Source organism: Excalfactoria chinensis, chromosome 4 (genome assembly GCF_039878825.1).
Source record: "Excalfactoria chinensis isolate bCotChi1 chromosome 4, bCotChi1.hap2, whole genome shotgun sequence".
Taxonomy (NCBI): domain Eukaryota; kingdom Metazoa; phylum Chordata; class Aves; order Galliformes; family Phasianidae; genus Excalfactoria; species Excalfactoria chinensis.
The window spans coordinates 25,025,379-25,038,484 of NC_092828.1; the positions used below are offsets into that span (position 1 = coordinate 25,025,379).

Sequence of the window (13,106 nt, forward strand, 5' to 3'; positions counted from 1 at the left end):
TATATCACAGTGGAAGAAATGGCTGTAGAAATAAATATTGTGAATAACATTACATATTATACTTAAACTTTTGCCAATGTTTCTGAGTTCCAATGCCAGTTTGAAGCCCTTTTTGCCTTATTGACCGTTGTTCCCTGAAATATGGAATGAGTCTCCATGAAATTAAGTGTTTATACACATCTAAACTGTGTCCTCATACTTTGGCTTGGATAAACACTAAGCAAAGTGGTTTATATGCTGAAGTTGTTTTTCTTCAGAAAGATGATCCCTAAACTAACTTCAGTCAAGAGAAGTGCAAAGATGAATGGTGATTTTCTTTTTCCAAGGGTCTTTCAACAGATTGGTTTAAAGTGCCATTCTTAAGTCATGCTCAAGTGTTAGATGAGTGAATCACTTGTTTATTGCTGCCAATAACGAGCTTTTATTAGTCAAATTTATTTTTCTGTGAAAATATTACACCTCAAGATGAGAGCAATTCCAGTCACTTCTATTAACTAGATAAACACCACGTGTTTTTTTAAATGGATACAGCTTAATTCTGGAACAGATGAGGTGATTACAAATGGTATCCAAATGGTGATGGTAAAAGTGGTTTGTCTACATGCAGTTCAAACCTTGTCTCTCCAAGAGTACTTTGTGCTCTTCAGCCTCTGCAACCCACCCCTGCCCATTAGGAGGAAAGCCCTGACTAGCTGTTGCTATTTCCATTGCAGTTGTCTTTCTCTGCTAATTCTATGTAAGAAAAGAAAATAAAGACAAAAACAAACAAACAAACTAACAAAAAATAAAAGTAAAAAGTGAGGTTTCCAACCATCCATTTATGCTGGAGGAGAGGAAGACTTACATATTTTTATCTCTTCTCAAACCTCTTGAAGAGATTGTCCCAACCATAGCATTCATCTTGGCCAATGTAACACCATAGCCCTCTCACTGCTGTTATTTTGGACTCCTTTTCACTGCACTTCTCCTCTCTGGATAGTAGGATAGGCTGGGCAGAAACATATCGGCTACACATCCTTCTTATCGTTACCTGTCCTCACTATACCCAGTAGCTGAAGGACATCATTCTAATTGTAAGCTTTCTCTCCATCTCCGAGCTTATGGTTGGTGGCTTTTCAGCCTCACTTAACAGGGGGAGAGAAATGAATATTCAAGTATGATTTCAAACTCCCTTGCACCCCCACAAATGTGAATTGGGTTATTGCAAAACCTGTCTCCTTTATGTTCACTTATAAAGTCCTGAAAAAACAATCAAACTAAATCAAGATTAACACCAAGAGTAAAAACACAACAGGAGCTTGGCTTAAAAAAAAAAAAAAAATGGAAATAAAAACAGCTAATTGGATGGATACAAGTAAGTAAGAGCAGAAAAAGAAGCAATCATCTGTTTTAATGAATGAAGAACACCAAGTGTTGGAAACAGTATTCACTATTAGAGACCCAGCGCTTCACACAAAACCCAGGGATGGTCAAATTGCCCAGCCTACAAATAATTGAGTTCACCTTTCTCTTGAAGGATGGTTTCCTGGAGTGCTGGCAGTTGATCCTATTACTTTGAATAATGCCACCAAAGGCTTTGAAAATGATGCTTGTCAGAGCTTCCTAATCAGAAGGAAAAGAGTTCTGATGAACATTTTTTTTTGCATCGTGAAGCAGAAAAAATGTCTGCTGTGGGCTGGTGGTAAACCTCTTTCGTCATTCAGATAATAAAGAGATCGGAATGGAAGCAATCTGTGGTAACAATAAAGATTTTCTGTCTGGAACAAAACCACAGGTGGCTTCTGCGTGAGGCAACGTATTTGGTGGGAGACATTTTAGCATTTCTGTGAGGTAGTACATAATTCATAGATGGATATCCTGTCTTCTCAGGAAAAAAAAATAATATATATATATATATATATGTACAAATTTGCAGAATCTATGCCAAAATTTGTAGTTTTGGAAACATCAACAAGACCTTATCGGAACTATTTGAAAATGCAGACTTTGTTCACTCGCATAATAGTTCAGTGTTTTAATAGAAAACATACCTCATTATGAATTTATAAAGTGTTTAAAGTTATATAGATAAAGTATCAACCGAAATAATATGTCCCATCTCGATTTGGAATAGTTCAAAAAGCTTATCTTGCCATTTATTATGATGAGAAGACTCCCACTTACCTGGTATACTACCCAGTGGAAGAGCAAGGAAGTTACAGAAAGGTAAGCAGTAGTAATAATGATTGTAATGGTAGCAATCAGAAGCCAATAAAACACATCTGATGCTGACCTCAATTAACACTAACACGCACTCTCATTTTAGCAGCAATATCAAGTGACCTCTACAACACAGTTATAGCCCAGAGCTCTGATTTCAAGGGATGCTGGTGACAGTCCTGTTTTGAAAACAAACAATTAGAGGCCACAAATCAGGATATCAAGTTGAAATGTGGTCTCATGAGGATCCCGCAGTCCTGAGCTTGAGTATTCAGATAAACAGAGGACTGTTACAGAGTGAGTCACATTGCTTTTCTCATTCTGGATGATAAACAGGTGTAACCTGTAATGTTAAAACCCCATCAGGAACTGAGCGAGTATCTATAGCTGGGGTGACACAGGCCCTCTTCCAGTTTATAAAGACAGATAATATAAGACACTCACTGAGTAGCAGGCTTAACCTTTGAGGTTAAAACATTCTAACCAATTTGTTGAGAAAACCTAAAGGCTTACATTAACAAGTCTCAGGGAGGATCTAGGCAGAGGGTGGGGACTAACAGTGATATAGAGACTCCTACAGAAAAGAGAAGTATTTATGTCAGGCAAATCTGGCTGCACCTATATTAGCATATTTGTACCTTTCTGAGGGAATCTTTATTTGAAGAAAAGCTCTTCATTTGCCTCATTGGTGAACATTATCTCAGTGTGCCAAATCAGATTCCCTCAGACAGCACCAAACTGAAAGGTGAGCTCTAGAAATACAGCCAATGTGTTCCAGCCAGTAATGGACATTCAGGCTACCAAAGCAGACTAGAAATAGTTCAGGCAATTTTCTTACTCCATATATAACATGGATGACACTTGAAACTGCAGATTGACTCTAGAGAGATACTCCTGCTGAGCTGTGTTGCTTGCTAACGGAGAGAAGTCATACACACAATTTCTGTTAAATTATGCAAAAAAGAAGAGTGCTTACTCAAATGAAATTACGTATGGTCAATGACAAAAAGGCAGGAAACATTCTCTTGATTGATGAAAGACTTACAACTTTCCAATAGATTAAATCCAAACCTCCATATTTTTTATGTCAGTATCTGAGTGGCAGGCCATCCTCCACTTGGAATTTTAGCTGGAACATCGGCCCTTCCCACGATGACAACTCACATAAAAGGAAAATGGTTCTCAGAAATCATCTGGGACCAAGCCAAACAATGACATATCTCTTCTCTTGATCTCACTTGGATGTGGGAGCTTAAGTATTTCTGAGGATCCAGGCACTTGTTCTGAGCTTTCCAAGGATCTAAATATGAAATTCCATTAACTGGTCTCCCAGCAGTTCAAAAGCAATAGGTATATAATGGGTATAATAGGTATATGTAGGGTGTAATAGTAGCCTCTGGCTGGGCTGGCTGCTGCTTTCTGCAATAACTGCAGCAGAAATCTTGCAAGAGCCAGAGCAGAGTCCAACCTTGCAGTGCAGTGAATCCAAGAATCATGGTCAGTGCCAGAAAGTAATGAATAATTCAGAACCAATTGTTACAGTCATCTATGGATGGAAAGAACTTATTTGCACCAAGCTACTATCTGAATTATTCAGCAACTGAATATATTGAACATTTGGGTTATTAATAGCCATATTCCTTTATTGGTGTATCTCACTTGCTCCGCAAATATCCCTACTATAGACTGATGCATATTTCCTCATTGAGCCATGCAGCTGTCCTCCAGGTTTTAGTGTTGACCCAAAGGAGACAACAATTTTAATCCACTATCTGGAAAGAAGAACAAAACCTAAGAACCAAATATCACTTATAACTTGATCCTCTGAGCCTGTAGTGTCTCACTTTGATTTCTGGGGAAATCATGAGGCAATTTCTCTTGGAAATACTATTGGGCAAATAAGGGAATGAAGGTTTTTGGGAGCAGTCAGCGTTACCAAGGGTGAGTCGTGCTTGACCAGTCCGATTGTCTTCTCTGGTAAAATAACTGTGTTTGCAGATGAGAGAGGAGAAGATACCATTTATCTTGATTTTAATGAGGCCTTCAAGATTCTCACAATATTATTTTATTCCTCTTTAGGACACTGAGGTCTGGCTGTGTGAATAATTTCTATGTGACTAAAAAATTTATTGGATGATCAAGCTTGGAAGGTTAATGGGTCATTCACAGAGCGTGAATGGGATGGTAACAAGTGGAATAACACAGGGATCTATCTTGGGACCTCTTGTGTTTATCAGTGACTCAAAGATAGTGAAGTACACACTCATCTGATCTCAGAGCTGAACCTGCTTCAGTGGGAGACAGAGCTAGAGGTCTTCTGCAGTGCCTTCCAACATTAGTTGCCCTGTGATCCTGTGAGAATGCATTAAAGGAAGCCTTCGGTGCTCCTACAGAGGCTATCAGCATTTGAAATGCAATACATATCAACATTCTTAGTACTACATTACAGTGTATGTTGCAAGCTGCATTCCTTCCTCTTTTTCCATGCTATAGGCTTGTTAATCGTGGAAAAGAGTGTGTCAAATTACTCAATTGAAGACCACATGCTGAAGCTGTAGTTGAGTTTACTCTCTGTTCTGATTCAAGCAATGAACTTCAATGTCCAGCTTTTACTTTGTATATTCTAGCTATCAGTATGGGCTCAAAGGAGTTAAAAAGAGGAGAAATACTCCAGAACTTATGAGTCAAATACTGCAGTCAAAAAAGGACTGTATGTATGTCCTGAAATAGATGGGAGAGGAGCAGTGCTGTAACCAAGTTTCCGTGTGAACTTCTGGCTTTTATAAATACCAGAAAATCTTTCCTCTCAGATCCCAAGTTTACCTTCCTCATCTGGCTTGTTGCTTCCTTTAACTGCACTGGGAGGGGACAGTTGCTTTGTAGGGAGAAGTCCAGGTTATTGTTGTCCAGTTTGCCTTGTTGTTCTTTTCCACAGACACTGTCCCATGGGCTTCAAAAACTGTGAGACCAGTGAAAAAGTGACTTTTGTGTGCACAGTTTGTGAGATCTTGCAGAGACAGCAATGAGTAAAATCTCAGCTGGATTAAAATGAAAGGTGGAACTCACACGTTCCTATGAGGACAGAGTTTCACCCAAAGTTCCTTTTACAAGATGATATTCCTTGCAGGCAGAAGGCCTGACTGAGAATAAGAATGAAGTGAACTTTATAGAAGACGCTGAATTTTCCCTTGAACTCTATAAAAAATGTATTAAGTGGTTGTGGCATGTTGTGTATCGAAGTTCTGACATTTAACCTGTTGCATAACATCGATGATTCAGGTAGATCCCAGACAGAAAATTGTTCTAAGTTAATCTCTTTGTTCTTCTTTACTTCTCCGAACAGTAAATTTAAATTTATTGGCCATTTAAATTCATTAGCTTTCCAGTTTTATTTTATTTATTTTATTTTAATTTTATGCATATTTCAGTGTTGGAGAGGGGCTTCAAGCAGAGTTTGACTTGATGGGCACTAAGAAACATGATCACAAGGGGCCATCCCATGCTCAGGGGGCAAACAAGATGGTACTCCTGATAAGGGATCACCCACACCAGCCATCCTGAGGACCTATTGCTCAAACCTCAAATATGTGAGGAGGAGGAAGGAGAGGAGGGCTGGAGGAAAGCAATCTCTCAGAGCTCTGACAATTCCAGTCACAACCTCTCAGTTCATCTCCATCTACCCCCAGCAGTAAAGACAAAATTCATACAAACCATGCTTTAAAGACTGTGGGGTGGGTGACTGAAATATTGAGATGTTAGTGAGCATGTGAAATAAGGGGGTGAGAAAGCAGGAGAAAGCTTTTTACATGTATAACATTTAAGGGCAAATCTTAAACTCATAAACCAGAGTCTTTGTAAAGAGAGGTAAAATAAGTTTTTTTCCTGGAATCTCTGTACAGGAATATTTGCAGGGAAAACCTGTAAAAACTGTTTATTTCTCTCACATGAGAGAACATTTACGGTGAGACACTGGGTTGCCAAATGGACATTACAGAGTGCAGTGTTATAAGAGTTATAAGCCTTATAAGGGTTTCATCGACCTCTAGGAAGTGGCTTGAAAGGAGTCAGACAAGATGACTGCTGCACTGGAGTCCTGTGAATGTCTTTTGCAAGCATGCATGGCACACAACTGATACAACACCTGCATCCACATCTTCTCACTTGAGCCATGTCCTGTGTGCAGAGTGGCAGAGCTGTAGCACCAGCAGAGTGGTGCTCAGAGCTTTCAATATCAGACCTCACATCTGAGGGCCTTTCTGCCCTAGCTTGTATAGGCAGTCATTTTTTCTGTAGAGGAACAGTGGATGTGGGAATCCCAGCAACTCCAGGGCTGAGAACACTTCAATTAGCTGTGTCTTGTCACTGGATCCCATGACAAAAGTATCTGAGTATTTCATAAAGGCTAATATAGCAGAGGAACATTGTGACACAGAAGTAAACACCATTCATATCTCACTGACCTTCAGAAGTTGTTTTACACCTCCATGTTTTCATCTCCATTTAGTTTTACCTTATGAAATTATGACCTGCATATATTTTCCCAGTGGTGTCAATGACTTCTTCCTTTCTGCATTGCTGAGCACAGTCTGATTGAGTGTTTAGTGAACTTTGAACTAGACGTATGGAGTGTTAAGAAAAACGTAATTTAGTTTTTCCTTTATTAATTACAGCTTTACATTCATCTTATGGCTTTTGTTGCTGTTTTTTTTTTATCTTAAAAAAAAGAGTAAACATGTTAACTTGTTTGCCAGGATTGTGTGGAAACGCAGGATATATATATTTAGCACTAGTCACTCTGTTCAGAATGAGTAGGAAACCCATCAGTTCCTGAGGCTGTAGAAGATTTCCTCTGCACAACCTGACATCAGCCTGCCAGAGCTGAGGATATTCTGTCTGTGTACTTGAAATATCAGGAATGCATTGTTTATTTGCAGCCAAAGGGCTGAAAATCTGGGCTTAGAGTTTCTTTTCCAAAGGTTGCACAACCTTTGCACAAGCTGCACTGTCTGTGCCATTGGTCCTAATAGCACTGAAGCAGGGCTGGGAGCAAACTGCAGGCTGCAGTCAATGGAAAACATACAGTGTATGAACCAGTGCCTGCTCACTCTCTTTTTGGAGACACATTGATTTTCCAAAGGCTCAGAATCATTTACAACGCTCTCAGTAGAATTCCCTTTATTAACCAAAACCGTGCTCAGTGCAGAGCATTTTAGCCAAGTGTCACTGTTTTAGTGTATGTTGGAAAGACCCCATTAGAATCTTTCATGCATGGCTTGAGAGATGTAACTCATGCAAGGGATTACTGTGAAAGCTGACTTTTTGCTTATCAAAACTTAAGGGGTCATACCACAGGATACCAGAGCACCATTCTGGGAGATTTAGAAGTCAACAGTGGAAGCCCAAGGAAGAGTCAAAGAGCAGGATAAGCACATAGAGAAGCTCCTCCCAAACATCCTGTCCCAGTTCTCCAAGACTTGCCAATCAGAGGTTTCTTGATTTTTAATTTGTGTTTTTATATCTAGTTTAAAGGAACTGAGTGCACCCTCAATACATCTGCAAATGACACAGAGCTGGGGGGAAGCATCCATCTACCTGAAGTTAGATTGTAGATCCCTACGTAGAGCCTTCTACAGAGGGATCTGGATAGGTTGGATTCATGAGTTGAAACCAATTGTATGAAATTCAACAAGATCAAGTGTCAAATCCCACTCTGACTTTGGTCAAAGCAATCCCATGAGGTGCTACAGGCTTGGGGCAGAATGGCATGGAAGAAAAGGATTTGGGGGCATTAGTCAGCATCCAGTTGAACATGACCCAGCAGTGTGTCCAGGTGGCCAAGAAAGCCAATGCCATGCTGATTTGTATCAGAAACAGTGTGGTCAGCAGGACCAGGGAGGTAATTGTTTTCATCACTGTCTAACTGATGTGTCAGGTTCTTCATCCCAAACAAAGCTTCCAGTGACTCTTCCTGTGTTTCCATTGCTCCTATCCTGTCCCCAGTGACTTCTGCCTTGGATTTTACTATCCCAATGTTGCTGCTCTTGCAGTATTCCTTCTTCAGAGCCCCATCTCTGCTTTTGCCCCTTCTAAAAGACTGATTCCAACCTGGTTTTCTTACTTGAAAAGTGTACTTTTGCCTGTTAAGCTTGTCTAGCTTACTGAGATGGGAGATTCTTCCAAATTCTCTGCTAAAGTTTCATGGCTACTAATGAAGATGACACTTATGAATTATTAGTTCATCCAAGGTCATCTTGGGTCTTTTTTTAAACAGGCAAAAAGTTATGATAATTAAGCTCTGATCATTCTCGTAAGCCCAGACCTTTAAAAAGCCCTTAAAGAAAGAGGAGAAAGCACAGTGTAATAGAAAAACACAAGCGTTCCATGAAGTCAGATGGTAAATCTTTCACAAGAGCTAATGTAGCCAACAGTTCTGCACCTCAGGTCCATGAATTTGTTTAATGGATGACAAATGTGTTTATGACATATGACATATGAAAGCTTTGCAGTGATCAGGAATATGAACGAATGTATCAACTAATCAACAGCAGTGAGAGAGGGGGGAATATGTTTAAACATACAGCAACAGTTTTCTGTAATCTGTTTGTAAAACTGTCTCTCAAATTCAGATATTCAGGATTAAGGGCAGGTTTTCCAACCCTTTCAGAGGTATCTCCTCATCATGCAAAGCCCAGTTCTGGCAGAATTATAAAGATTCCTCCTTAAATTTACTTTAAAGCTATTCCCATAAGAGACTCAACAAACTGTGTAGTCATTAGGGAACTCTACATTATACAATATTGATTTCTCTAATATCCATATAATTATGTTGAGATGTAAATTGCTAATAAAACTTAATAATCTTCCTGAAAAATTAGCAACATTAGCCTGAGACCAAGCTTGAAAGCCCTAAAGCTATTGTTTTGATAGCATTCCCAAACCATACGCCAATAATTGTACCTCTTTATCTGCACATTCCCTGCTGTTTTAGTACTTAACTAAACTGTAATGTTAAATAGTTATTTTCAGCTGAAGAAGTTTATCAGAAAACATAAAGATGTCTTTGCAATTGTAATCTAAATCTGCATGTAAGTGCACCCAAAAAGTTCCACTTGTGAAGTTATCTCCTCAGGGCTCCATTTATGGCTACTGCCCTGAGTTTAAAGAGAGTTTTTATATCCACAAGTCTTAACTCCCTAAGTCACTGATAAGATAGGTCATACTTTCACTCTGTTCTGCTAGCTCACACCAGTAAGTGCTGCCCCTGCTTGTGCACTGTTGGAGCAATACGGCCTCTGCTTCTGCACCTTATCCCTCCCTGGAGCACAAACAGCCTGGGAATGGGTCTGGATGTTCAGGAGATGAATCCAGCCCAGCCCCTGGAAATCTTTCATCAGCCCAAAATAGCAAAGTGGAGACAATGCCAGCAAGATGGGTCTTGACATTGACTGATGCTAGGAAAGCTGTGGTGTATCCGTCATGCAAATTGCTGGAGTTGCTCCATTCTTGCCGGCCAACCCACAGCCTTCTTCCTCCTCTAGGGAGCTGAGCATTTCATGGAGATGAGCTGGGCATCCTGCCAAGCCCGGCACTCCTCACCATGAGGCCTTCCTTATAGATTTTGGAGAAACAAGGAGTTTTTGCTATTTTTGCAAATATTGAAGCTACAAGGGTGATGATGCAGGGGAATAGCTGTTGATCAAATCCTAATAACATGGAGAACATGAGAAAGGAATGGTTGGCCAGCATAATGGACAACAGCTGGCACCACCAAGTCTAAATTCGAGTGAAATTTGAACGTAGAGGACAGAATAATAACCAGTGTGCTGCTTGCAATTTTGCAGGGGATTCGTTGTGATAAAGAGACCCTGTTTCTGCATGAAATACAAATGACAAAGTAGCTTTCAGATGACAGCAGTAAGTGATGCTGATGTTCCAGTCCAATGATGCAAACATAGTGAGTAAAATCCCTTTGCTCTTCTTTGGTTCCTGGTACTAAAGTAAAATTCTCCCGGATAGAGACAGATGTGTACCCATAGAATCATAGAATCATAGAACTGCTCAGGTTGGAAAAGACCTTAAAGATCATCAAGTCCAACCACAACCTAACCATACTAGTCTAACTAACAACCCTCCACTCAATCATGCCCCTGAGCACCACATCCAAACGTTTTTTAAACACATTCAGGGATGGTGACTCAGCCCCCTCCCTGGGGAGCCTATTCCAGTGCAAAACAAGCCTTTCTGTAAGGAAGTTTTTCCTGATATCCAGCCTAAGCTTACCCTGGTGCAACTTGAGGCCATTTCCCTTCGTCCTGTCAAAAAGAATATATGCAATTATCGTAACTTCTTTCAGCCTTTTGTTTCTCTCCTGTCTCCTCCTCGTGCTGGTGCAACACTGCTGAGTACGGGCAGGGTCAGGCCCAACGCCAAGGTCACGGCTGCCCACCAGCCCCATTGACTGCAGTGTGCAGACAGCAGGGATCAGTGCACTAGGAACAAATGGTGGAGAACAAACAGCAGTCTTCAGCCTCACATAGGTCTGGCAAGAGATGCTGAGAATGGTATTACAAAACTACATAATAGCAATGATACATCGCATACAGTCTTTGCTGCCACGGTGCATGGCACAGATATACCCATGGGTTAGTGCAGTATACCCAGAAGTGCAAGAGGCTCCAGTCATCAAATGTTACTTGCACACTTGTGGTTATTACTAAAAGTGAACACATTGCAGCTGGACTTAGGACTGTGGCACACGCAGAAGTGTACAAGGCAGCCAGCTTTCTGCTTTTGAGCTTGGTCTGCTGAACCCCCATTGGAACTGACACTTAAACTGGCAGGATTTAAACTATCATAGGTATTTCTATAAAATGTTGCAGTCAGAATTCTAACTGCATTGGGAAAGCAGACCAAGAGAAATAAAACTGATGGTAGTTTCATTTCCACTCACTTTTGTGAAACCATTGCTAGAGCTAGGAAGCCACTTAGCATGATTACACAGGAGAGAGCAGCATGGAGCCCCGAGAAGCAGCCCTGTGGGATGCTGAACATCTCCAGCTCTCCCTGTGAAAGAGAATTAAGACTCATGAACTTCACATATTCCAACCCTCAAAAAAAATCCTTTTTTGATGAAGATTCTGGAAATGACATGACACTGGCATTTTTACTGGCACCAGAGCCTGTGTCTGACACTGGAGCTGGGCCTAGAAGTGATATTAATTTGCATTTATTTTCCTCTTCTTAAATCTACAAAGCAGCCATCATTCACCATAACATGTCATTCTAACAAGCTGCAAGGCGGAGATAGCTCACCTTTGAACCAACTGGTGGCAGTCAGCGAATAACATCTAGGTAACCAGAACACCCTTCATCATGAACCTGATACCTTTAACAGCTAATTAAATCTGTGTAGGGATTAGGCCTTACATTGTATAGTTTTATGGTAACAAAACCCCGGCTTCCTAAGATTACTCTGAGCAGCTCCTTATCTCTGATGCTGAGATGTTTATCAGCAACATATGTTCAGAGCTCCTGCTATGTTTCCCAATGACCTTCTGGGACTTAAGCGGCCCAAGTGTCAGGGGTTCAGGAGCTGAGGACATATATTATGACACAAACTGCAACGTTCAGCCAGGCAGAATGAAAATTCAGGGCTAGAGTCCAAATAAAAGGTCTCTGTTGCTTAACTTCTGTCCCTAATAAATTTGTCAATTAGTAAGAACAAACATTAACTTTGTTTTCCTTGCCCTCGCTGTTGCTTTGTTAGTTCCCATACTGCGAGGTAATGCAGGGTGTGTACTCAAGTATCAGTAATGAGGGGAAACCTCAGATGATTCATGATTTGGGAATGTTTCATATAAAAATAGCAAACTCCAGCTTTAAATCTGGAGGCTACCCGTGCTCTCCAAGCATACTTTCCAGACATAGAACCACGAAAGAGAGATCCAAGTAGGGGGAAATTTCTGTCCCTGGTTCCAGTGGCTCCAGGACTGTAGCCTTTTTTAGCTACATGCTGCTTTTAGAATCAATGAGCACTTGATCCCAGAAGTCCAGCATGGTACGCGGGGACAATCACATCAGAAGAAGGATCAGCTTAAGATTTGCATGTCTTCATGTGTGTGAAAAATACAATTATACAACTGCTATGAGTACAGAAAGTTTAGGCAAGGCCAAGATACGTTCGTGAAAAGATTAAGATCCTCTTTACACTGCCTGTTGCATGAAGAAGGACCTAACTATCATGCTTCAGTGCCCTTGCATTCTCCAGATACGCTGTGTTTTTGCTGTTGAGAGCTTACACGGAGCCATCTTCAAGCTCCAAAACTTCCTCTTTCAGGTTACTCTGCTTGATTCCCCACATCCAAACCCAGCAGCAATTCCATTCTGGCAGTTCTTCTGAAAAGGACAAGTCAGCTCCATCAAAGCTTTTTACCCAGCGGCTTATATTGATATATCTGCATCGCTAATCTCACACATGTTTCTTTAGTTTGCAGCTCACAGGGCTCAAATCCAAGATGGAATCTCCCATGCACTTGATGGGTAAGGATACTGAACCAATGCTGCATAGTTGCAGAATGGAGACAGAGCCAAGAACAGGTTTGTGAAGCATTTGCAAACTTGCACTGTCTGTCGCTTCATTGAAAACAGCCATTTTGGAATGTAAAACATCCACCAGGACAGATGTAGCCTGACTGGAGTTTAGCTGAATGTGCTGTATTCAGGATACAACAAAAAGTCCAGGTGTTTGCAAGGATGTAAAAGCCATGGTCTAAGAAAAGAATTGCAGAACTGGGTGCCAAATATACAAACATATTTATAGAAGCTTTGCTTGCTCTTGAAACTATACATATGATTTTTATTTAAAAAGCTAATTTCCTCTCCTAAACCAGGTGTGTGCCTGTTCCCAG

At 40.7% G+C, this 13,106-nt stretch overlaps 1 long non-coding RNA gene across 1 annotated transcript; it reads right to left on the reverse strand.

Moving 5' to 3' along the window:
• Positions 1 to 1,209: 1,209 nt before the first annotated feature.
• Positions 1,210 to 2,199, reverse strand: LOC140251012 (uncharacterized). The gene is made up of 3 exons (XR_011903356.1): positions 2,164 to 2,199; positions 1,504 to 1,602; positions 1,210 to 1,239 (listed from the first exon to the last, which is right to left on the reverse strand). It is a non-coding gene; the product is annotated as an uncharacterized lncRNA (long non-coding RNA).
• Positions 2,200 to 13,106: the final 10,907 nt, after the last annotated feature.